A 26,934-nucleotide genomic window follows, 5' to 3' on the forward strand; every position below is an offset into this window, starting at 1 on the left:
CCTGAGAACTTGGCTTCCACCTCACAGAAAAGTGAGGAGAGATCCAAGGTCTTCGGTGTGCTGTCATCTATGGCAAGGGGCTTAGAACAGAAAGGAAGGTCAACTGCAGAAAAGCAGCTCCATTTCCGAAATATCTGAGTTGGTGAGCGATGTCACAATGGGCAAGGGGCCCAGAGGAGGGTTCAGTTGCCTTCCCGTATCACTGTACCGACATGTCACTGAACCTCCAGGCAATGCTCTCACTGTTACCGGTTTAGCTAACTGTGGTGACAATGACAAAGGTTTTAATTATAGAATATTTTCCCAGTAGAAAACTTTCCAAGCCAGTTCCCTCAATTTAGAGTTTGAAAACCAAGACCCAGAGAGGGAAGGAGACACACTAGGACAGCCCTGGAGCCCGGGTGTCTTAGATCACGGCCACTCCTTCAATGTCCATGCAGCTTCACAGAAGCAAAACTGAAGATGACTTTGCAGGAGACCACCAGCAATCTTCTCACTGGGGACAGAAGGACATGTGGCAGCTAATCAGTGTGAAGAGCTAAGCGAGAGGACATAGCCCAGAGGTACGTGAATCTTGTGTCTGAGAATGAACAGCAGTGGCACAGAGTCTTAACTAGCGCTCATCTTTCAAGCCCCTGGGCCCATCACCTGAAACATGACCCTCATCTACTAACTGCTTTATCAAATGTCTCCCTTGGCTCCCCAAAATCTAGAAACTAAAGTCCAACCTTTTTGGCATAACACTCATGGCCCTCTCTCATCCGGCTTCAGTGCACATTCCCAGCCTCAGCTCTCACTCCAGCTTCCTATGCTCCCTTTGCCTCCTTTTCTGGCCCAGCCACATAAAGCTTCAGCTGTTTTCTCAATCTATAAAGCTCCCTCCCTTCACCCTCCTCCAACCATAAAAATTTGATTCAGCTTCAAAGATCCTGTGTAGATGGCACTTTCCTTGATCACCCAGGACAAAATGAATATCTGTTCTCTCGACTCCTGAAGTACACAACGAAAAGGCAGAGAGCAAAGAGGTTATGGCATGAGAGTTTAAGCCCAACAGACCTGCACAAAATAGGCAGTTGACTCTGGACAGGTTTCCTAAATTTCTTGAAACTTCAGTTTGAAAAGAGGTATTAATGTCATCACCTTCTAGGAAAGAGTGACTGAGAGGAGACAAAATACCTGCCACATGTTTAGGAAAATGCCTAGTACTTATTTTATTCCATCTACTGAAATACAGCTGACAGCTCACCTAGACATAATTATGTTTTAATGCATCACTTTACATCTCGAATCACCATCATTAAACATACATCTTCTCCCTTTCTTTGCATATGATTCTAGGGGATGGGGGGAGTCTGCTCCATGCTGGATGGCAGACAGCCAACTAAGTGCCGGAGATCCTGAGTTGAAACCAAATCCCCAAAAACATGATCCCTGCTTCCAAAGACTGCACCGTCTCCTGGGGTAGAAAGACACATGCACATGCTCATCTTTAATTCCTTTTTAGATTCTAGCATAATGATTTGTACAAAGCAGTTATGCTTTTTATGAAAACTCTTGGTGAAGTACTTTTTCTGTGTCAAGCACTGGCCTAAACTCTTTCTATGCATTATTTCAGTGAATATGCACAACTTACCTCTGCTTTCCCTGCCTTCAAATTAGAAAATGATAGCTCTGTTGGATTAAGTGATTTGCTCAAGATGCCACAATTAGGAAATGTTAGCACTAGGACCCAAACTGAGGTCAATCTGACTCAAAAAATCCTCTTTTTGCCATGCGGCATCAGAGCCCTATTTAATTGATAGTTGGACACTGGCTCAAAAAATAAACTGATAGGGACAGAATATTAAAAAGAAAAAAATTGAAATCTTCTGGATTCCTTCCAAGCCATGCCTTCTATAGTCAGAACCCATGACACTTTCTGAACCATACACTGAATTGAATTTTATGAATATTATTTCTCGGGTGGCATTTCAAAATATAATTAAAATGCATTGCTACGTTGTCATCATTACAGTGCTCAATTATCCATACTCTACCCCATTGCTTTGCCTCCCACTTCAAAATTATAGCACAAATGCATCCCAAAGTCATGCTGGACCAACAAGACAATCATCACTACTTTCTTAAACAAGCTCAAAATGGTGTACCCCAATTGTCACACCAATGATAAGGGCTAGCATTAAATGAACGCTCACTGGGTGCCAGGAACTCTTTTGACTATTTTAGCAGCATACACACATTTGACCTTAAAATGTCCTTTGAGGGAGGTGAAACTACTCCAATTTTACTGATGAAAAAGCAGAGATTAAAAGACATCAAACAACTGAACTAAGTGCAAAGAGAGTAAATGAGCTTGGGCCTAGATCCCGAAGCACATCCTTTTTAACTACTTTATCTTTAACTTAAGTACTTTAACTTCAGTGGGAAGTACTTACTAGGAAACATCAAGTAGCATCCGTTAGAAACCTCATCAGCAGGATGTGGCTGGGGAGGAGCTGTGGCGGAGCCCCTTTACCCCTTGAGGCCACACTGCCCCTGCACCCACTGGGCATAAGGAGTCCACGCACGGGCGTCATCGGGCTCCCCATTTGGCATGGCTCAACACAACGGAGAGGGAGGAGTGAGAAAAGCCTGCTCATCCTCTTTAGAAGGGACAGAATGCAGGCTCAGCAGGCAGCAGTTCGGCTTTCCATTCTGCTTTCCCTTGTACGTAACTCAGTGGGGACCTGGATTTTCACCTGAGCTTTAGCCAAAAAATTGGTTGCTGGGAACTGTCCGAGGTGCTGAAGATACCGACCAGAATGAGGCTCAGTCTATGCCGCCGAGGGATCTCCCGGAGCAGGAGGAAATTAGTTCAGTGTGGTAAGGACAGAGAGAAAGGCACCACCAAAAGCAGCCACCTGAGCCTCAACTAGTACACCAAAGTACTGTACCAAAGCCCCACAAGCATAAGACAGTGGTACTCAACTTCCTTTGTGAATCCGGTAAACGCAAATTAAAATCAAAATACGATGCCATTTCACACTGGCAGAAAGGCTGAAACGGAAAAAAGCAGACAACAGCAAGTGTGGGAGAGGCTGCAGAATAAATGCCTTCTGATGCACTGCTGGATGCAGCATATGCTGGTGTGGCCACTCTGGAAAACGAGCCTTATCTACTAAAACTAAACGTACATGCATCCCATAACACTGCGATGCCAGGTGCATAAAAAGACGTGCAGTAATACTGTCATTTTTGTAATACTTTCAACACTGAAAATTACTTGAATATCAGTAGAATGGTTTAATAACTTGGGATAAGTTCATTCTTGGAATATTATATGATAAAGAGAATGAAGTATACATTTCATCTGTATTGCTGCATGTTAGTATTTTATTCTTTTTGCGTATTTACTTTATGAATGCATGTTATATTTAAATCAAAATATGGAAAATCTTTATTTCCTAGCTCTGATATTTTTAGATATGTCTTTTAATTTTATTTTCTCACAAAACATGTATTTTATTGCTCCAAAATTACATTTTTAAGATATCAGTTAAATTTTCTGAGCCATGGCCTATGAAACAATAATTATAATATCTACTTTCACAAAGTGCATGTGAGAATCAAACTGAAAAATTTGCACTACAACTTATAGCACGTAGTACAAGCCCAATAAATGCTTGCAATGAGTGGACGAGGGAGCCTCAGCAACGCTATTACCTTAAGCAGTGCTATCACTATGGAGCAGAACCTACTCCCCTGAGCCCAGCCTAGAGCATGCAATGCTGAAGCAGAGGCAGCACCTCCCAGACACTCCCCATGTTCTGAATCCTACCACCAGGCTAGCCCCTTAGAGGCACGCTTCCACCTGTCACAGCAAGACTCGAACTCACCGCAATCACACTCCGTGCACGTCCACACCTGCCCTCGATCTCGGCAGTTCGGTCTGTTTAGAATTCCCGCCCCACCCACCTTTCCCAAGCATGCTGCTTTCTCAAATCATGGGACCCGCCACCTCCCCGCGACGTGCCACCTCCCCGCAGGCCTCACCTGCTTGCGGCTCCTCCAGCAATGCTAACAGCTCCGCCATCACAGTCACTTCCACCTACCAACTATCACCTGCACGCCACACCCCTGGCTAACGCTTTGTGTGTGTGCACTGGCTATTCAGTTCAACCCTGAATGATACAGATGCACAACTGAAAGTGATTAAAAAATAATTAATGACATGAATGAACAAGAATGATGGAAGTTCGGCATCATTATGCCCATTTTTAAAATGTGGCAACAGAAGCACTGACTTTTAAGCATCTTACATTTGGGAGCTAGAGACACTGGGATTTAAAACCTGCAGTGGTGACGACTCTACCCCAACCTCCTCTGCTTGTCACTGACTACTGAAATTATGGACTTCCAGCATGGCAGATCAGAACATAAAGCTGTCTCTTCTGGTATTACAATTGTGATTTGTCCATTTACAGTCAGGAAAAATAAGACGGAGAATTTTTCAATGCCGAGGTCATTGTCTCACACCCTGGACAACAGAGGATCACAAAAAGAGTCCAAAGTCTGCAGAATATCAGCTGTAGCTGCCAAAGCACCTACCTGTGTTTCTTGAAAGGATAAAGAGTATTGTCAACCAGCAGACATACAAACTGTGGCTCAGAGAGGTTCAGCCATGTACTCAAGGTCACACAGCTAGTAGCCAAGGAAACTGGGATTAGAAACCATTGGCCATTAGACTTTTATGCCAGACTCTCTTCACCACAAAACCCCAGCTCTCTAAAGATCCATAAGTCCATGAGCCTTAGGAGAAATCCCTGCCAATTCCACAACAAAAGATGAATGAGGTTCCATGTTCCTTTTAAAGAGCCATTATCTCTGGATTTAACTTCTCTTCCTGCAGTTTGGGACACAGGTTTCTAGCCATCTGTCAAAACCAAATTTAAATATCACACTCTCTGGGAAGCCTTCTCTGATCTTTCGATCCTTTATTTCAGTCGACAAACACTCCCTGAGCACCTACTTTGTAGCAGGTTGTGGCTGAGGTGCTGGGGACTCGGTGGTGAATAAAAAGCCGTACTCCGTGGCTTTTAATTCCGGAGCATAAGTGTTTAGTAGAAGGACTCATGTACAACATGCTCAAATGCAATTTCCCGGCATAGTAAATGCTTGAATGAAAAGCACAGGGAGTTTTAAAAGACTGTAATGGTGCATTAAATCTTGTCTTGGGGGTCAGGGAAGGCGTCCTATTCCCCAAGCAGCCTCGTTAACCTGGCCCTATTTGTACCTTCCATCCCCCACCCCCTCCATTTCACTGCACTGTCATTTATTTTCCTATCTGTTTTCACTGTATTCTCTGAGCACCGTAAGGAAAGGGCCATGTCTTATTCACACCTTGATCTCCATGTCCTAGAAAAGTTCCATGGCATAGTACAGGTGGTCAATACATCTCTCTTCAACTGAATCTTATTATCACCGTTATTTCTATTTCTTGGTAGCCGCCACCATTATTGCAGGACAAGACAGGTATGCTAGGAACTCTATTTCAATTCACCTTTTTAGCACCTAATAAAATAAAACAGTTTGTCTATGATCTAAAGAGTGAGAAAGTTGTGGAACCAAAACACTTCTCTGAAATGCTAATTTGCTTTCAGAGCCTCTTCTCTAATTCTTTAATTGCTATTTTACAAGTTTGTTGCAGGGGCAGCTTTCACTTAGTGATGTTTGCACATCAAGTACAATGACCGCATTTTGTGTTAAGCCTGGTTTAAACACCTGCTTACAACTAGGACAGCAGAGACTGGGGTTTCTCATCCAGCCCACAGCAGAGAGCAAAGGCATCTTCTCAGCCAGCGGAACTTGATCTCAGCTACTGTAAAAATAGTGAGTGGGCTTTTTAGATCCGGAAGGCTCCTTTCAGAAATCCTTTCCAACCACTGTAATGTACAAGGAAGCTGACTGAGGCCTGAGAAGATAAATCCCAGATCTTACAGCAAGCTCAGAAGCCCAGCTGTAGGCCCTAGTTTTGTGGGGGTTTTATGCATGTCCTCCCACAATGCCCGATTCTTTTAATAACACACCAGAAGTATGAAATTCCAGCCAAAGTGGCACTTGCTAGAAAGGAAGGGTTCTTCAGATTGCAAATTTAGGGTAAATGTACTCCAACATTTGATCCCTTCCCTGCTTTTCCAAAGCTGTTCTGCCCACTGGCCACTGAGGCAACTCACCCTCTGAAATGAGCCACCAGCCCTTTAATAAACACTTTGCTTTTTGCTCCTGCTGCTTCCATTTTCACCCAACTGATACAAAACCCACTAAGTATTGATCACCTACTGTAAGCCACATCTAGCACCAGACACCTGGAGCTCACCTCTCCAAGCTCAGAACACGGCAAGGAAATTTAGTATGTGTTTCAGGTATCTGTTACTGCATATCAAAATCACCTAAAACTCAGAGGCTTAAAGCAATGACTATTTTATTTGCTCCAATTTCATGGATCAGGAATTTGAGAATTCAGCTGGGTCACTCCACGTCCAGCCCAGGAGCTCTGGGTTGTGGCTGAAATGTGCAAATGGCCTCTGTCCTCTAAGGGCCTCTCTCCCGAGGACCACTGGGGTTCATGCAAAGAGCTGGGTTCCCAGCCTGAGAGTCCTGCCAGGTGAGGTCAGCAGCTGCGGGCCTCCACGGACCCCCAAGGAAGGTGGCACCTCGGGGGCCACACTGAGCGACGAGCTCAGCCCGGATTCAGGGTGGGGGAAAGAGACGCTGTCTCACCTTGCAAAGGAGCAGCTGAGATGGATGGCGACACTATTTCAGCCACCTTGGAAATGAGGGCACCAGATTTCAACCAGATTTTAACGACTCAGACCAGGTTCTTTGAAGTCAGGCGTTCCCGCTCTGCCTTCCACGGTACATCGCACACACCTCTGAGACTCTGATTCCTCCAGGATGGAGGGAATAGCAGCTGCCCTGCAAGCTTTCTTAAGGGAGTAATAAAATGATGTATAAAATGAGCTTAATATCACAGAGTAAGGCTCTATAAACAGTTGCCATGACTGGAGAGACCATACAATTTGTTGTCCACACAGGTGTCCTCCAGAGAGTGAAAGGAAGCTGCTGCATATAATTACACGGCAATGACGGGTACATCCCGGAACTGCGTTCCCTCCAGCTGAAAGTACTAATCCGGGAAGATGAGGAAACCAAACGCCAACTGGAACTCACAGCGTACCAGGCTTGTCCAGTTACACACACTCACTCACCACACACTCACACACTCACTCACACACTCACCACGCACTTACTCACTTATGCACTCACATACTCACACACCACGCACTCACACACTCACCACGCACTCACACACTCACCACGCACTCACACCACTCACACACTCACCACACACACTCTCACACACACCATGCACTCACATATTCACACACTCACCATGCACTCACACATTCACCACGCACTCACTCACCACACACACACACTCACCACGCACTCACTCACCACACACACACTAACACACTCACCATGCACACACACTCACTACACACTCACACCCTCCTGAAGTGCCTCCTCCGTATCAGGCAGGGTCAGTGAGGACGAGGGAGATGACAAGCCCCTGCCATCTGGGACGTCCACCCAAGTAGCAGAGGGGCTAAATCAGCAAACAAATGAGTCATTTCTTTGACTAGGCTCTTAGGTAAATTAAGCATGGGAAAGGAAGAGAGAACACCCTTGAAAGAAACAGATAATTCTGAATCAAATGGCCAAAGGGTGGCCCACAGGCCCAACCACATACCTATTTCCATAAACAGGGTTTTTTGTTTGTTTGTCTTGTTTTGTTTTGCATGGGCAGGTACTGGGATTTGAACCCGGGTCTCTGGCATGGCAGGCGAGAACTCTGCCTGCTGAGCCGCTGCGGGCCGCCCCATAAACAGGGTTTTATTGGGATACAGCCACATGTTCCCTAAGGCTTCCTGTGCTAGAATTGCATCCCTGAGTCCTTGAGACTGAGATCACGCAGCCAGCAAAGCCCAAAATACTTGCTGCCCAGCCCTTTACCGAGAAGGTTTTCCCATCTTGGGCGTAAGTAATGAGGAATGGATCATCCAGTGCAAATGAAGGTGAGGCGGAAGAGGACCTCAGCTCTCCATTCTGTGACCTTTGGCCTATGACCCTAACCTGAGCCTGGCTCCTTTCCAGTTCGCAAGGTGGCTTCAGGTATTCCAGGAGCACAATGATGCACATCTGGAAGGAGAAGAGGCCGTCCTCCATCCGAGACCACCCCTACGAGCCCCCTCCTCAGAGGAAAACAACCCTCACCAGAAGTCCCCACCGGGTGTCCCGTCGCACTCCCTGGGCCCGCGCCACACCATGAGCCACCCTAAGCCACCCCTGGAGGAGACGGCACCCAGCCGCCTTGGCCAAGTCCTGCCAGAAGACTCCCTGGAGCTGGGGGAAGCCCCCCCCCATGGTTCTCGCTGGGGGTGGGAGTCGGGGCACGGGAGACACTAACAGTGATGGCTGCGGGCACAGTAAAGAAAGCTCCATTAGGCAGAGTGTCTGGAGAGAGATTTTACATGACATGAAATAAGAGCATGATCCTGAGTGAGGGGCCTTGGGAAGGTCTTGGGAAAAGCTTCCTAGTAGAGAGAGCTGCTGTAAGGGATAAGGCCAGTATTCAAATTCCTTCTCTCTGGATCCGAAGACCCCAGGGTCTCCACTACCCCAAGCCGACTGCTGAAACTGCATTTACTCTTCAAGAACAGTCTCAAATGCCATGATCTTCTTTAAAGCTTTTAATCATCCTCTCCAAACCAGGTAGGCACTCTTCCTTCTCGAACCTCTTACCAGGCTAAGTGGGTTTCTCATCCTGCGTGCTCTATAATCACACATGCAGTCACTTTACCTTACGAGGTGTCAACTATAGTATCTGACCCAGAGCCACATCTGCCTTCACGGCAGCTAACGCGTGTCCCACACAGCCCCTCGGTGCGTGCCCACGGAGCTGGGCTGAGGGCTGAGGGCCTCCACAACACCTGGATTACTCTGTCCAGACGCCCAACCAAAGGCCCAGAGGGACGAGAGCCAATGGAAGGGAGCCCTTCCGAGTGTCGGTCCCAGGGGCCTCCTAGGGGGGACGTAAAGTGTGCGGCCAGGGCTGTGGCACAGGAGAGTCCGCCCTGCACAGACAGGGAAGGCGGGGGACACACACGGACGTCTGGAGCACCATCATAAACTGGCTCCAGTTTTTCTAACAGTGAAGAACCACCTAAGAGCTAACAAAATGTATTGATTATCCGTTGTAAATCAGGCACCATATAAGGCATTTTTTATATACTGTTTCATTTAATCCTCATAAAAAGATATAACCTCTATTTCACAGTGAAACCTCTATTTGCACATCCATGTCCAGCACAGGTGGCTGAAGGTCACATGGAGAGAAGACGGCAGAGCCATGATTCCACCCAAATCTCCTCGATGGCTTTTCTTCCCAGCCACAAACCTGACTTCTGACTAATGACTTGAGAACTTCACTGCAGTAGCAAGACAGAGAAAATGAATTTGCCGGAAGGGGTAGATATTAGAGGGTGGGACGTCAGATAGAAGCTGCTGCAACAGTCTAGGAACGAGAGGATGAGGCCTGGCTCCAGGCATTTTTAGAAGAAATCAATCCTGGTTGGAATCCAGGAGGGTGAAGAGACCAGCTGCGGATGACACAAACGCTTTCCCCTTTGGAGGGGCTCTGGGGTGCAACAATCTTTTCTGCCTGTGCCAGCATTACCGAAGCAAAGCGGCTTCCAAACTGCCCTGGGACTTCTCTGGCCCTAACCCTGGGCCCTCATTCTAGGCTTAGGTGAGCTCCAGGCACAAGGATGAAGTAGGATTAGGTTAACTGAGACACAGCTCACCTTTCTCTGGAATCATGAGTGCATGAATCATAATCACTGCTCTTTATATTTTAGAAGCAAATGTATAATTTTTCCTACCTAACAAAAAAAAAGAATTGTTGTCTAAATATGAACCTTATGTTGCTTCTGAAGTTCTCTGATTTAGTCAACCCTGAGCCCTCATAATGCTTCTTTGAAAATTAGAATGATCAAGAAAGCTAAGGAATAAGGTGGAATTTAATGGGTCCTTCCTCTGTCCATGACCCCACACTTTCCAAAGTGGACGTAGGTGTAAGTATTCCCACTTTATACAGAGGGAGCCTTAGATTCCCACAGGCAGACAATTTTTTTGGCCCAGAATCACAAAGTTAGAAAACAACAGAGGGTAGGATTCAAATTGAGGCATGTTAGACTCCAAATCGTGTGCTTCTGATGTCCCTGCCCTGCCCTGCCTCGTTCCTGCACAAGAAAAGATACAGACGGACTCCAGGCTCCCATCCTCTCAGGCCACCATGCTCAAGGCTCTCCCAGTATGTGTTTGCCATTTGTTAGGTCCCATCAACTGAGAACAGTGGATTACAGGTCGGGAACTACTCACCCACGAACCCGTTAGCTGTGTATGGAAGGGGAGACAACCAGTTTGGATCCTGGAGTTGATACGAATTACACAATTTAAGAAGATTATAATGACTGAACATCAGTGCCAGTGAAGGTGGAGACCCCTCGGCTCCAAGGCCTGCCCTGACAGTCCCACGGGCTTGCCAATGAACACAAATTCGTCAGCACCAGGTCTGATGTTCCACTCAGACTAATATGAAACTTCCTATGTCCCGAGTTTGGCTGAGCCGTGTGCTGGGCTCCCAGCTTGGAGGCCCAACACGCATCGTCTCACTGATGCCTCCTCACCACGTGGGGAGCTTGGGTTCCGTCCTTCCATCACAGAGGAGGAAAGCCAGGCTCTGCGGTCTAGCTCAGGCAGCTCTCTCACAAGCCCGGCCACGCAGTGCACTTCCCACCCTCTCACGTCCCCCAATCTGGTGGGCTCTAGCACCCATGGCAGCCCCTGTACCCGATGGCCCGGGGAGGGACGGGCAGCCCCTGTGCCTGAGGGCCCCAGGAGGGCCCGTGGAGCTGCGCTTCACAACAGCATGTGCAGTCAGCGCTGGAGTCAGGACCTCCCTTCTACCCAGTGATATACAGAGTGCCACTAATTTTATTGCTTACTTTCCACATGATAATTGGACATTGGGGAGGGAACCTAAGGACCTACCCAATATCCTTGGTGATATCATGGTGCGAGAATCTGGATTTCTTCACGAAGAAAAGTTCTCTAGGAATAACTCCCAAGTTCACTTCTATTGTTCCGGAACAAAAAACCCTGCACTGTCCTAGAAAGTATGTGTGTTTTACTGTGTGGTCAGTACACAATGTGGGAAAGCAGCTAATCCTGTAGAAACATCTGTCAAATGTACTCGAGTCAGATGTCAGGGTTCCAAATGGTACTCATTCTGTCATGGGTGCGGGCTGGGGTGCTGCCGGGGGGTGGGGGGCCTGGGGTGCTGCCGGGGGGTGGACTGGGGTGCATTGCCATCACGCCACCCTACTACCAATGGAAATCACAGCCTCCACAGCACAGGAGGCGATCCTGGGAAAACAAGCAATTCTACGGACAAAATGGAAATTAGAATGGCCAGGGAGCACCGTTTGCCTCAACTCTGCACTAAGGTGTCTGGAAACACAAGCACACCCGCTGCTAGTATGGAAGTGATGTGAAAGAAGCACTCGTGTTTTGCTGGTGTAACCAGGTTGGAAAATCGTATTAGACTCCACATGTAAACTTGGTGAGCATGTGTCCACCTGGGGTGGGGAATTTGTAGTACATTTGCACAAATGTGGGCATATGTGATTCAGAACAATTTAACCATCAGATCTGATAAGAATGTGACTTCCCAAAGGGCATGACTGTGGCAGGAACAGGCCTGGAGGTGAATGAGCGGGTGGTATTTTTTACAGCCTCTTTCTAAGCCTTGGTTTCTTGCTCTGCAGAACAGGGGTGAAGGCTTCCCTCCCAGGGGTGCTGTGAGGATAAAGTTGGGCGCACGTTTACTATAGTGTCTGCCCACAGAATGGGATTCTCCTTCCCGGGGCACTGTAGATTAATGCTGGCAAACGGGGTGTCCTGTGAGGCAGAAGGACGCCCCAAGGCCTTGACTGGTTCTGCAAAGCTCCATCTTCTGAGCACCACGGAGGATCCCGTTTGGCCACACTCAGCACTGGCCTGGAGCCCGCCCTGTGGCGGGGGGACCTTCCATGGCTTATGGGAACGGGACTGTCCCTCAGGAGCTCAGGGAGAAAAGTGCAGAAGTATGGTGATTGTACGGCAAAGAACACAGACACAGGAGTCAGATGAGGCTGGGTAAAACCCAGCTCTGCTGCTTCCTGGCTATGCAGGGAAGACAGACCCACCTCACAGCAGCACTGTGCGGACACAGTCACAACCACGCACTGGACCTCACAGCGCCTGGCTTACTGTAACCACTGAAACTTCGCAGCACAAATACTCTCATCATGAGTTTCAGTATTTATGAACCACTGATTTGATCATGATTAGTCTGAAAAGCAACAAAATGTGGCGGTGACACTGGTGTATACTCATGCTGAACTCATTTGTGCTCAGAACATCACTGTGTAACCGTTTACAGAATTATTTGTGCCTCAATTCACCCATCTGTAAAAACACCAGAAAGTACAAAAACAGTCACCTTCTTTGTCTGGGAAACCTGTTCTTCTTAATTAATCTAAAAGGTTTCTAGCAATTCATGTTTATGAAGCACTTTGACATTCTAAGAATAAGAAGCAATTGAAATGCAAAGTTTTATTCTAAGACTTTTAATGAATGTTACTCAAGGGACTCCCAAGCAAGAAGGAATTCCTACAATTCCACACTACTTCCAGAAGAAGGTATTGCATTGTCCACTGGAGGGCCAGGAGACCACAAACTCCCTGAGAGGTAGTGGAACTCCACTATCTCAGCAGAGATCTGAGAATGTAATAAAAGACAGTCAAAGGAGGTAGGATTTCAGTGCTTTCAGATACCAGCTATAAGCCAGTTCCTCCTAACTCTACAAATTAAGTTCAAATTGGGCTTCTAAGCTCCACACCTGAACAATCAATCAGCTGTCTACTAGACACACTGATTTGGATATTTCACAGGCAGTTCAAACTCACTAGATAGAAAATGAAGTCACATTTGGAAAACCTTCTTTGATCCCTGCTACCGTCAACACTCTCACTGGCCAGCTCCCCTCCTCCTCTCAGTTTAAGTGACTCTTGGTCTCCTCTTCCAACCTCTGCACCCACCCTCTCCCCACACGAAAAGCCCTCCCCTTCTTCCTAGTTTGCTAACTGCCAGAATGCAGCATACCAGAAATGGAACAGCTTTTATAAAGGGGAATTTAATAAGTTGCAAGTTTACAGTTCTAAAGGCATAAAAATTTTCAAATTAAAGTAAAGAAATGTTCAATCAAAGGCATCCAGGGATCCAGGGAAAGATACCTTGGTTCAAGAAGGCCAATGAAGTTCAGGGTTTCTCTCTCAACTGGAAAGGCAAATGGTGAACATGGCAATGTCTGCTAGCTTTCTCTCCAGGCTTCCTGTTTCATGAAGCTCCCCTGGGGGTGTTTTCCTTCTTCATCTCCAAAGGGTGCTGCTGCATGGGCGCTCGTGACTCTCTCCTCTCGTCATTCTAAGCCTCTCTCTAAAATGTTTCCTCTTTTAAAGGATTCCAGTAAAGTAATCAAGACCCACCTGGAAAGGTGGAGTCACAGCTCCCTCTAATCAAATGTTCACACTCACAATCGGGTATGTCACAACTCTGCAGAGATAATCTAATCAAGTTTCCGACCTACAGTGCTGGATAGATGGTTTAAAGGAAATGGCCGCCTCCATGACAGTGGATTAGGATCCAACACAGCTTTTCCAGGCATATAACCCTTCCAGGCCAGCACAGCTTCTGTGTCTGGTGAAGGTAACGCGGGCCTTGGAGACAGACGACACAACCGAGGTGCCACCACTGCCACTCACAGATGTCTCCATGCTTCAGCCTTCTCAGCTATAAAATAAGCTTATGAGACACATGCACACCTTTTCCTTGTCATCAAATAGGTTCTCGGTAAATGAAAACTATTAGTATTAGCACTATTCACTCTTATTGGCCCCATGGTTGAACGGTAATTCTTGTTAAATTGTGGTGCTGTTACCAGTGTACATTTTTATGATCATATCACAGAATCCAGAGTGTTTTAAAAGTGGTGGCGGCAGCAGTGCCCATAGGCGGTGAAGGGCCAGATGACACAATGCAGCCATCATTGTATTGATGATACGTGCATGGCTGAGTGAGCCCCCACAAAACCAACCCTCCCACAGACAATGCTTGCAAACTCTGGTCAATGCAAACACAATTTCCCAAAGTTAAGGTGGCATGAATCAAAGCAGAAGCCTCTGGAGGAGAAATGATGGTGGGTGGGAGGGAGGGAAAGAACATGGCACGTCTCCTTTTGACATGAGTCTAGAGGTGGCCTGAGGACAGGTCATGGTTAAAACACACCCAGGGGGAGCTCTGTGGTCTGATACAAGACCTACAGCCTTTCCCAGAATTCTGGGACCTTCAACTTGTCCCAAAGCGATGGAGAAACTAGAAAGGAAAGAGCCAGAGAGGGGAGCCACACATTCTCTGTATAAATTGTGCCCAAATCTCTGGTGGACTCCAAACAGCTTGACGAAAGATGAAAAAAAAGTGAACTGAGTTTGCATTCCGAGTCCAACCAAGTTAATTGTCCATCACAACAAACTGCCCAGGAACAATAATCACCACAAAAAACACTCTCAGGAGGAATACAGAATCCAGAATTTCCACAACACAACACTGACCATATCCAGGACATAGTCCAAAGCTAATCACCATGAAAAGAACTATCAAAATGTCCTGTTCTTAAAAGGCAATCAAAGGAGACCTGAGATGGCCAAGGAAATGGACTTAGCAGACATTATAACTATGCTCAATGACATACTGGCAAATAGGCTCATTATCAATGAAAATTAGCTATTAAGACTGCATGTCCCCAAGTCACCAAATGAGAAATAAGCAAAGGACCTCATGGAATTGGAAAGTTTTTATCATACAAAGATATCATTCTTAAGAAAGTTAACATTTATTTGGAGACAAGATATTTGGATAGACCAATTACTTGGGACTGACAAGACAGCAAATTCAGTGCAATCATTCATTAGCTTATTTACTAATTCATTAATCCCATATATAATTATTGAACACATATTTAGGTTGCAGGCATGGTTCTAGGTTCCAAGAATATAGACCTAAAGGAGATCCCATAAATTTTCTTCAGCTTCTGCTCTATATTACGCATTATTATTATTTTACATGGATGATTAGTATACATCAGATAGTTGACAAATGAGACTTTTTTTCTCATTTTCCGTGTCTTTTTAAACCTGATTTCATGTTTCTTGTCTTGACCTTCTGGGATGGCTTGGAGTTGTATGTAACCCAGAAAGACACATTCTCAAACTGAATCCATTCCTGTGGGTGTGAACCCATTGTAAGTAAGATCTTTTGATGAGGTTACTTCAGTTAATGTGCAAACTTCCTCCAATCAGGATGGGTCTTAACCCTACTAATGGAGTCCTTTACAATGGAATGAAATTCAGACAGAAAGCCACGCAGGGAGCTGCCAGAAGCTGAACATCCACGGAACCCAGAAGAAAAGGGAGAGGCCAGGAGATGCCGCCATGTCACAAGCTAAGGACCGAGACTCCCCTGCAGCCAGCCCTCCAGTACCACAGTCTTTGGGAAGAAACCATTGCCTTGATGATACTTTGATTCGAACTTCCTTTTAGCCTCAAGATGATGAGCTAATAAATTCCCATTGTTTAAGCTGACCCATTACACAGTGTTTGCTTGAGCAGTCTAGGAAACAAAGATATCTCTCTTCCGAGACCCTCGCTTTTGAACTAGGTGTCAAGAGGCTGCCTCTCCTTGGAAATTCTACAGCACTAACTCATTTCCAAAGGGACTCTGAGCACTCTCGAGGTGCTGGGGTCCGTGCTGGCCATCACGAATGCATGAACACCAACAATTCTCCTTGCCTGGAAGGGTTCGATAGGCATGTCATTACATAATGCCGGAGAATCACGACTGAAGTGCTGGGAGAGGGAGACCACACCACGTCTAGACACAGATCACAGGAACGCAGGAGAGGAGATGCCATAGGTAGGCCTTGCAGAATAAACGTGCAGGCTCCAGGCAGAAAAGCAGGCATTCCATTCAAGGGAGAGGGAAGAACATCACGCAAAAATCTTTGCATATTCACTGTAGCAACAAACTTTTGCACCTTTGACAAATATTTATTGAACTCCTACTACATGCCAGGTAATCTTTTAAGCATGAAGAAGCAAAAAGAGTTCATGCTGTCGTGGGTCTTAGTCCAATGGAAGGAGAATAACACTAAATAAATGAATATTTAACATATCAGGTGGTGATAATGCCAAGGAAACAAGCAGGCCAAGAGACAGAGAGAGATGGGAGTGGGGTCGGTGGGAAGGGGAGATTTTAGAGAAGGTGGCCAGGGAAGGTCTCTCTGAGGAGGTATCTGAGCAGAGACGGGAAGGAAGGAAGGGAAAGTCCTCTGAACATCTGGAACAAAAGATTTCCAGAGAGACGCTACAGCAAGTATAAAAACTAATTCAGGTGGCCTGGAGTTTTGAAGAATGCCTAAATAGCAAGTACAGCTGCAGCAGAGTGAAGGCGGTGGAGAGCAGGAGAAGGTGACGTCAGGGAGATAGTGGGACCAGGTCAGGCCACGCCACACAGGCCATGGGAAGGACTCAGGGCTGCATTGGGATTGGAATGGGGACAATTAAAGGTTTTGAGCAGAGACGTGACATGATCTCACCTGCATTTTGGCTGATCGCTCTATGTGATCAGATTATATGCAGAAAAAGTTGGACTTAAGAGCACAAGTTGGCAGTTATTGCAGTAAACTAGGTAATGGGGATGGTGGCCACCAAGGCGGCAGGCACTACCGGAAGAGACGGGAGGTGGTCATGTTTTCAGCACACCTTGTGCGCCATGTCATTGGGTCTGCTGCTGGTATGGAAGTGGAAAGAAGAATCAAACACAACTCCAAAATTTTTGGCCTGAGCAACTGTTAATTTTAATGTGCCAGTCACTGAGATGGGGAAAATGACAAGTTAAAATTGAGGCGACTCAGAGGGGACTAAAAAGGGACAGTTTGGGTTCTGTCACCATGAGATGCCTATTAGATCTGCAAGTGCAGAGGCCAAGCAGGCAACTGTGGGCACAGGTCTAGAGGTCAGGGCCTTGACCAGAGAAACTGGGAGTCAATCAGAATGCAAAAATTATTTAAAATCTTGAGAACAGATGGGGCCACCTAAAGAATAAGAATCACAAGAGAAGAAATCCATAGCCTGAGTTTTGAGGCCTGGAAGATTGCAAGGGCTCAAAGTGCTTAAGGCATCAGGTATAGCCCAAGGAGCAGAGATCTTACAAGCACCTAATAGCCCATATTTTGGCATATTTATTATAAATGAAACACCGTAGGTGTAGAGTTGAGAGAGTGCGGTTATAAAAAACAAAACCCTTCCCCCAAGTGCTCTACCCAGCAACTCCTGACGCAACCCCGGGACCTCCTACGTCTCCTCCCATTGGGTCTTTAGTTTCCTCAAAGCGCCTCTCAGCGCATAGCCATTTATGGCTATATAACCCGTCTCCTCCAATCAATACGCTTTAAGCCTTACTTCCGTATTCCACCCCCACCCTCATGAAAGCCTCCTATATAAGCAAGTGTACTTCCCCTAATAAACGTTCCGGCGCGCACGCCCTGCAGGCTCCGCCAGTTCCCGCGACTCATTCTTTGTCTCGCGCGCCCTCCACACCTTCGAGCCCCCGGGGGATCAGCGCAAATCCCCCTCCACTCGCCGAGAGGAAGACCCCAGGCGGGAAAACCGGTCAGCAGGACTCCCGCAAGAGAGGAGAGATTCGGGGTATGAGAAAAGAGGCTGGACGATAATAATAAACAACGTAGCTGCAGCCGCCAGCATTGGTCAAGGGTTATCTGCAGGCTTAACAAGCATTATCTCATTTACTCCTCCAAGAATCCATTATTATCCTTATTATAGATGAGAAAACTGAGCCTCAGAAAGGTAGCAGCTTGCCAAGGGGCCGATGGTAAGTGGCAGAGCAGGACTATGTCTGCAATCCCAAATTCCAGGCTCAAAACTATGATACTGGGAGTCCAGGAACAGAACCAGGGGGTGAGACAGCCTTGAAGTCACTCATCGTTTCAGAACAAACACCTGTTACCCCTCAGGCAGGGTTCTCAGTCCTGGAAGCCCACAATAGCAGGATGGCAGATAAACAAGCATCTGTGCATCTATGTGCATATGTGTGTAGACACAAGCATGCATACAGCTATGCATATACAGAACACAAGAAGAGAGACGAGAGAAAGAAACAATGTAGGCTGGAATCCTGGCACGTGCCATGAAGGCAAAAGGAAGGACGTGCCATGAAGGCAAAAGGAAGGTAAAGTACTCCGAGGTAAGGTGGGTGAATTTCTCACGTCCTGCTTTGCTATGGGACTTCCATTTTGTCCCGGAAACCAGGAATCACCAGCGACCCCCAGTAGCATTAGCTGCCTGACCAGTTTCGCAGAGCAGCCGCAGTGAAGCAGCACGTGCCAGGTGGCCTAAGACAACAGAAATGTCCCCTCCCAGTTCTGAGGCTGGAAGTCTGCCCTCCAGGGGCTGGCAGGGCCACGTTCCCTCTGAGCCCAGAGCGGAAGGCGTCCTTGCAGACGTGTGTCCCTCCGCATTGCCAGCCAGCTTCTCTTCAGTCTCTACCCTGCACGTGTGTCCCTGCAGCTTGCCCTCACAAGGACACAGGTACTGGACGAGGGCCCCAGCTAATTCAGAACAACTTCACCTTAACCTGTTATGCCTGCAAGGACCCTATTTCTAAATATGCCACGTGGACAACTTCCAGGGCTGGGGCATGGCCATATCATGGGGGACACCATCCATACCTCAAGAGACGGCCTGTCTCCCAGCTTTGAATAATTGGGCCATCCTCGCTCTGACCGCTGATATTGTGGTTCTGAACCCTTCCCCCACCCCAGCCGAAAGGCAAACCCTCTGAGATGGAGGACATGGCTTCTTTGCGCCCGTGCCTAGCCCGGTGCCTGGCTCAGAGTAAACCATAGGGGAGCGCCCGTCCAGCTGCCTGATGAAATGTAAGAAAAGATGGGCTTCCTGAGGGTTTCACTCCACTCCAGCACTTTCTGTCTTTCACTGGATGCTCGTCTTCCCCTATAACTGCCGGGAGACCCTGTGGACGAGGTGGGCGAGGCTGCTGTGCACGCAGCTCAATGGGACAGGTGTGGCCGACGCGAGATGGTTGTGCCTGGAAAAGCGAGTAGGTCGTCACGTGCGCGTGACTCAGGACATCTCCCACCAGGCCAGGAGCCTTTAGAAAGCACAGATCTCGATGAGCGTTCTTGGGGATTGGACTATTTCCTGCCCCTCTGAAGTCTTCATTTATCCACGGGAAGCTGTCTAAGGCACAGCTTCTACAGGCATGGAATCTTTGTTGAGGCTCTTGCATTCCTACAGGATACAGAATGCCTCCAGGGGACTGTCGGCTATCATTTCGTGGTAGCCCTCTATGGTTGGTGAGAGAGGAATCCGCAGCACACAAAATGAGTGAGGTCAAGGGTTACGTGGCTCATCACGTGGGGCCATTGGGCTTGAACCCAAGTCTGCCTGACCCCACGTTGCATCCTCATCCCACACGCCACATGGCCTCTGTGGTCCTGCCTGGGCCATCAGCACCTGATCCCCAAGAAAGGCGCTCCACACACACAGCCACCTATAACCCAGACGAAGAGAGCATTTGGGGTTTCCCTGGGACGGAAGGTAATCAAGGGGTTCTCAAGGTTCTGCGAAGGGGGATGTTGCGTATTAACAAAACAGGAGAGAACCACAAGCTCCCACTACATGCCAGACATGGTTCTGGGCACTCCACGGCCACTCTGTTCCTCTACCAGAGCCCGCACACCTCTGCTAGGTATGCGTTGCTATGCCCGCATGACCAAAAGGGGAACCCACAAAGTTTAATGATGTTAAACTTGTTACAAAGTATCAAGGGAATGGGGTCCCAGTATCCAAATCCTTTCCAGCCCCCCGGGCCTCTGAATTCAGCTAACAGGTGGTCCCAGCTGCCAGGGGGTGCTTCGGGAACTGCTGTTAATGCTGGCCTACCTGAGCCTAAGCGAGCCCGCTGGAAAACGGGAGGGTGAGAATCCCAAGGAAGACAGGGTGGAGAGACAGGCTCTGAATTAATACCTGTCAGGATGTTCCTGACAGTCTCATCAGAGAACCCCCTCGGCTCATACACCAGAGAGCCACTGCTGGGCTGCAAGATCTAGAACATTCTCTTCTGTGCTTGACTCATTCTACTCAAAATGTGAAGTCCCAGAAGAGAGATGCCTTCTTGGCCACAGTGAGCTCAACAGTCCTACCCCTTGGCCATATCAGTTCAGTAAGAGGATACTTCTTCCAGGGTCCCTTTAAACTGCACAAAAGGGGGTGTTTTAGTTTGCTAAAGCTGATGGAATGCAATACACCAGAAATAGGTTGGCTTTTATAAAGGGGATTTATTAAACTACAAGTCCACAATTCTAAGGCCATGAACATGTCCAAACCAAGGCATCCGGAGAAAGACATATTGACTCAAGGAAGGCCAAAGGTGTCTGAAACCCCTCCATCAGCTGGGAAGCTGCTGCCTGGCATCTGCTGGTCCTTTTGGGAAGCTGCTGCCTGGCATCTGCTGGTCCTTTGGCTTCTGGTTTCAAGCAGCCTCCCTGAGGGCCTTTCTTTCTGCACCTCCGAATGTCTCTGTCTGTATCAACTCTGGCTCCTGCCTAGCTTCTGTCAGCTCTCTCGGCTACTGGCATCTCCTGGGGCTTCTGCATTTTCAAAAGCCTGTGTCTGTGTCTGCATCTGAGCTTCCTCCAAAATGTTGCCCCTTTTAAAGGACTCCAGTAAACTAATCAAGACCCACCTAGAAGGGGGTGTGTCTTATCTCCATCTACTCAAAAGGTCACACCCACAATCAGGTGTGTCACATCTCCATGGAAACAACCTGATCAAAAGATTCCACCCACACTACTGGACCGAATTATAGAATGCAACTGCTCCCAGAAGATTGGATCAGGACCAAAAGAACATGGCTTTTCTGGGGTACACAACAATCTCAAACTAGCACAGGGGGGCAAATACCTGTGTTTACCTGCAACCAAGAATGTACCTGTATGAGCAATCCATCTAGATAAAAACCCAGGTGCTGTTAGGAAGTATAAATGGATGCATATATTAACAAACGTTTAGGAAAAAAGCAAGATATGATTTCTGCAAATTACAAAGAACATAAATAAGGCCCCAAAATAAAATCAGAACTTAGCTAAATGTCTGTTATAATATAAGTGAAATTATTTCTAAATCGGCTATATTATACAATTATACATAATAAAAATCACCATCCCCACCATTACCAAAATCAGCATCATCACTCTCACTACACGATAAGAAACATTGGAGTGAGAGCAAGAATACTGACTACCGCTCACCTGTTCCCTAGAGTCCAAAGTCAGAGTTTCTAGTTGATATCAAGGCCAACTTGTCACAGACCCTAAGCTCTTTCCCTTCCATCTACACCTAAAATTTAACAATGAATCGAATGCATTGGCAATCCAAATAGCCTTCGGATGAGACGCACACAAGCAGAGATACACAATGACTTGACAGCTGATGCTGAGGGGACCGAGAGCTTCACAGAGGATGTGGCAGGTGGAGGAAATCTTGATGCATGAGATTATGGACAAATAGTCAAGGGAATAAAACTACTACCAGGTAGAGGTGAGAGCAGTGCCTCGTGGAAAGGAGGCATGAACACACGTGACCTGTAAGGACAACTAAGTTAAGCCATTAATGATCTTGTGAGTAAATATATAGGAGATTGGAATTTATCGTCCAGTTCACACAAAACCATTTAATTCTTTTAGCTGGAGGAATGATGTGATAATATTTTTGGTTTAGAAGAAAGATCATCTGGCAGCAATATGAAGGATGAACTAGAGGAAGGCAGGGAAAGAAGGACACCTGATAAGTTCTGGAAGCAAGAAATGATGCAAACCTGAAACTATGTTGTACTTGAGGGAACAAAGGAAGAGAAATCTATCATTAAATACTTAGAAGCACTAACCAATCCTGGTAAAATTAATTGGATAAAGGTAATGAAAGAGGCGAAAAGGAGGAATGTTATGTAAATGAGATTGCGTGGGTCACACCATGCACACAAGAACCTTTAATAAACAAAACTTGTCACCATTTACTCGTATCACCATCATTACTCCTGTGTGATGGGACATCTTTCACCTCCTCAGCTCCTGTCCCTGCAGCCCTAGCGAGACCAGGGCTCAGCTCAGACCTCATTGCCTTTGGCACTCCTAATGTCAATGCCCATCACCCCTTCCAAGTTAGTATCAACAAAACTCGGCTGCGTCACCCCTGCATTCATGTGCCACCTTCAGGGAGCCCCTGCCGAGGGCCAAGCACTGGCTTTGCAGCCGGACCATCAGAGGTCTGAGCATCAGCAGCCGTAGCTGTGCCCAGAAGTCTGAAATCTCAGGTTCTGGGAACTCCAGTTCCCACTTTTTGTTCCCCCAGCCCTAGCAGATATTATCTCTTCTTCTAATTATTGATCACTGAGTCATCTTAATGTCTCCTTGCTTCTCCAGCTTTCCAAAATTTACATAAATAATTCCTCATATTAAAGATTTGAAAAAACTACCAATGACTCTGTTTTCTGAGCTGGGCTTTGGCTTCTACTTTACTTGGTCCCAGAACAAGCCCAGGGAACCACATCCTCAAAGGATTCCAGGATTGGTTTGCTTATGTTTTGAAGTTTAACACAGTGCTGCGCTCCCTGACGATGAAAAATGGGGTTCTGATGTGCAGGGAAAGCAGAGCCGTTCCAGTTAATCAGTTCTTACCTGTGGATTCTTTGGATTTCGCTCCTGTTCGAGTAGGTGCCATGGAGGGCCAAGTGGCTGTAACTCTAATGGTGACCGCAAGGACCCTGGGGTTTACCCTTCGTATGCACCGGAGAAATAACAGGAAGAAAACAGCAAGATTTGGGCTGATACTGTCACATCATCTCAACTGATCAGAGAACCAAAGTGCTTCTGCGGCAGCCCTAAAAACATTTCCCATTTTTAACAGGTACAGGAAAGAGAAAGCTAAATATCGGGACCAAAACGCATCTGTGCAGTTTTCAGAGCTGCAGGGTAAGCTGCGCTCACAAACTCATGAAGTCGTCTGTGAACTTTAAGGCACCAATTATAATGTGTCAGATCCGAAAATCTTCAACCTTTAACCCATCATCATTATTACAGTAAAAAGGACACACATATCATTATTATAATATAATATCATTATTATAATATAAAGGACACATTTCACTCACCACAACTGGATACACTGTTTTTGTTATTTTTCTCTCCCTCCACTTTCACCCCACTAGCACGATAACTCCATGAAAACACAGGTTTTTGTTCGCTTGTTTGTTTTATTCACTACCTAAACCCACCCCTGCGCAGAGAGAGACTCAGTGAAAACTTATGGGCAAGGGAGAAAGAGACGGAACTAGTGTGGAATCGGACTACAGAAGGAGAGAAAAAGAAAGGACAGTGCTAAGAAATAAACCTTAAAAAGAAATAAACTCAAGGTGGTGTGACAGTGGCTCAATGGCACAACTCTTGTTTGCCATGACAGAGACTCAGGCTCGATTCCCAGTGCCTGGCTATGCAAAATGATAATAATAACAGTAATAATGATAATGAAAAACCCAATACGGATCTGTAGATCAGAGTCCATTAATTCAAGATTTTATATATTAGGTTGGATAAATTAGCCTTTATGTTGTAGACAAAAGATGTAAAAGAACATTTAATTATCACTTTCCTTCTTTTCTCAGATGAGGAGGCAGAGGTCTCAAAACATTGCAGAAGTTGTCCAAGTTTTGCAGCACAAGCAGAAATGGAGTCCAGGGTTTCTAGTGTCTTCAGTTTAAAAAGTGAGTCAGGCTTAACGTGAAGATGAAGATGGGGGCTGTCATAATGACTGACAGTTGAATCTGTATTTAATATTTCATTTTCTCAACATTTTTACTGAGCACCTACTATATGCCAGGCTCATATAACATCTTCTGAAATTGATGCCATTTATCAACCCCCTATTTAAGAGGCTCAAAAATGTCAAATGACCAGGGACGCCGAGATCAGTGTCAGCCTTCCAGAAGTAGAAGGCCGACTTTCAGAGATTCACCGGCAATCACAGCACATTGACTTTTCCCACTGTCTGATCCCACCTGACCTCTACCACCAAACACAAAGCAAAATACATCAAACAAAAAATAAGAGAGACATCAAAACAATCAAAAGGATACTGGCAAGAACCCAGACCATTATGGCAGGCACGCCAGAGAAAGCAGAATGTAAAAGTAATAGATCTTCAATTCGCCAAGTCCCCTGAGTAACGAATTCCGTACTGTGCCAAACGGCTTTGCTGCTCTGGGGAGTCCCCACTCCCGGAGAGAGGGAACGATGCGCTGCAGCGGGGGCTATAATTCGATAAGACAAGGACAGTGACAGAGTCAGAAAATGGATCAGTTTTAATGCAATATCATTGACAAATCAGAAACGACCAGCTGATGCTTCTCAGAGAGCACGCCTGCATCACGTCACCCTTTTGTGAGGACCGCCCACCTCTAATGAGGTGAGTGGGATTCAGCCTGCCTGGCTGCAGCTTCCCCTGCTGTTGAGTCTTGTCCTAAAGCTTCTATTAGGTGGAATATAATGACCCCACCTGGCCCCATCTCTACACATGTGCTTGTGGAGCTGTGTGCAGCACAGAGATATGGTCCACAGATTTAACACACTGCCAAGGAGAAAAGTCACCATTTCCCATCAGATCTGCATAAAGCAGATCCTGTCAACACCAAACAGAGCAAGAAATAAGGATTAATAAAGTAAAATCAATTATTTGACTAATGAGCAATAACTACTGATTGAGACAGAATTTGAAAACTAGTCTGACGCAAATATCCTTTTTCTTTTTTTTTACCAGATCATGCTGGTTCCAAGGAAGTTCTGCCACGATGAGCCAGAAAGCAGGAGTTTCAGCCACTGTCAGAAACACATGGGGTACATGCCTGTGCCACGTCTTTTACAGGGAACAGACACAGGAAATGAAAGCAAAAAAAAGCCACATTACATAATCTTCTAAAACCTACATTAAACCTGGATGGTGGAACTCACAAAGATAAACTGCTAATTAGTCAACCCAAGACATCTTTATTTTCATAACCGTCATTCATTAAATGAATTAAATTCAGCACGGCTTCACTGAACACAGACTCGGTGGCAAGCACTGCTCAAGACACTGTGGCTGGAGTGGAGCACATAATGGCCAGAGGAGACACAGGAAGGCACCACCTGTCAGTAGCAAAGATGGTGGTTAGAGGGTGCTGGGAGAGGGTGCACCAGCAGTCAAAGCACGTTTTCACTCATAAGCGGCTGCAGCCTTGAGTCCCTCTCCCATCCCTCCCCACATCTGCCCATGGGGAAAGGGACTTGCATGTTTGTTGAGTAGAATTAGAGTCTCAGGCTAATCCAAGGGAAAAAATAAGGAGCAGAGAAGCTGTATAAGAAAGAGGGAGGGAGGTCAGAGAAGGACAAAAAAAAAAAAAGACTCGGAATGGGCGTCAAGGTGGTTTTGGAAGGAAATTAGGGATCAAAGATAAGTTCTAGAGAGAGAGTTACTGTCCACTCACAGGTTGCCAAGAGGAGCAGAGAGGGAGAGGAGAAAAATTTTAAAGGTGATTTCCTATACTTCAAGAGAGAACCCCTCTCCATGCCTCCATTTTTGTTTGGGGATATTTTCTTAAGAGATTAGATACCAATTTAAGTTTGTTCCATTTGTCATTGATGTATTTCAATCACCACTTCTTTTAAGTAATCATCTGATAACTCTTTACTGTGAATAACGTCAGGCCACAGGAGACCCCGGTTTACTGTCTCGGTGTCCGATATGTGCCGAGCACTTAGGACACCCTAATGAACAGGAGCAAGCAGCTCAGAGCCCCGTGGGCAGAAAAGTCATTTAACAGTGAATAGTTGATTCATTGCAATTCTATAAAGTGGAATAACAGACGAGTGCAGGCCGCTGAGAGCTCATGCTGGGGAAGGATCTGATAGGAAGCACCAGAGAAACTGTTAGGAACCAAGGGGCAAAGCGAGGAGAGGAAGAGGGGCTTGCAGGAGGAGGAGAGACCCTGGGACGGGGGAAGTGTGGAGCTGTGGGTGTGCAGCTGAGGTCAAGGCAGGGGTGCAATAAGAACGGGGTGGGAGCCTGAGAGGGAATCTGAGAAGCACTCAGGGGCCAGTCTCTCAGGCCAAGGTCACTTTTGAGGGTTCACCTGGTCCCAAGTACACTGTACGCTACTGGCCCATTTAAGGTGGAAAGGGATCCAGTCAGAGCTGCGTTTGCAGAGGCTGTTTCTGCACGTAGGGTGGAATGCGAATTTGATGGTGGCAAAGACTGGTGTGCAAAGGTGTATTTGGAAGCTCCAATAGCATCCCGGGTGAGAAATAAGGGTGGTTCTGACTACAGTGGGGGTGAGGTGGGATGGTGAGATGGGGTTGCGATGGTTAATTACATGTCAACTTGGCCAGGTCTATTTGTTTGCTCAAGCAAGCACTGGTCTGATGGTACTGCGGGTGTTTCATGCACTTAAATCATCAGTCAGTTGACGGCATCTGTGCCTGATTCCAGCCACAACCAACAAGGATTTCCATCTCTACATCTGTGCAGACAGCCAGTACCTTCTCGGATA

The 26,934-nt window shown here is 46.6% G+C and overlaps 1 protein-coding gene and 1 long non-coding RNA gene across 15 annotated transcripts in view; one reads left to right on the top strand and one right to left on the bottom strand.

Annotated features, from left to right (window-relative positions):
* FAM135B (family with sequence similarity 135 member B) overlaps window positions 1–26,934 on the bottom strand; it is a 260,070-nt gene that overhangs the window by 193,764 nt on the left and 39,372 nt on the right. For 4 of the 14 annotated variants that reach the window (XM_077167764.1, XM_077167757.1, XM_077167758.1 and 1 more), the window contains exon 1: window positions 1–484. The exons of the other annotated variants lie outside the window; for them this stretch is intronic. The gene's annotated coding sequence lies outside the window, so the exon portion shown is untranslated. Of the gene's footprint in view, window positions 485–26,934 lie in introns of those variants that run through there. 14 annotated transcript variants of the gene reach the window in all.
* On the top strand, window positions 166–25,381 carry LOC143689093 (uncharacterized). The gene is made up of 3 exons (XR_013178567.1): window positions 166–563; window positions 24,016–24,114; window positions 25,167–25,381. It is a non-coding gene; the product is annotated as an uncharacterized LOC143689093 (long non-coding RNA).

This window comes from Tamandua tetradactyla, chromosome 6, assembly GCF_023851605.1.
Source record: "Tamandua tetradactyla isolate mTamTet1 chromosome 6, mTamTet1.pri, whole genome shotgun sequence".
In the NCBI taxonomy this organism is placed as follows: Eukaryota; Metazoa; Chordata; class Mammalia; order Pilosa; family Myrmecophagidae; genus Tamandua; species Tamandua tetradactyla.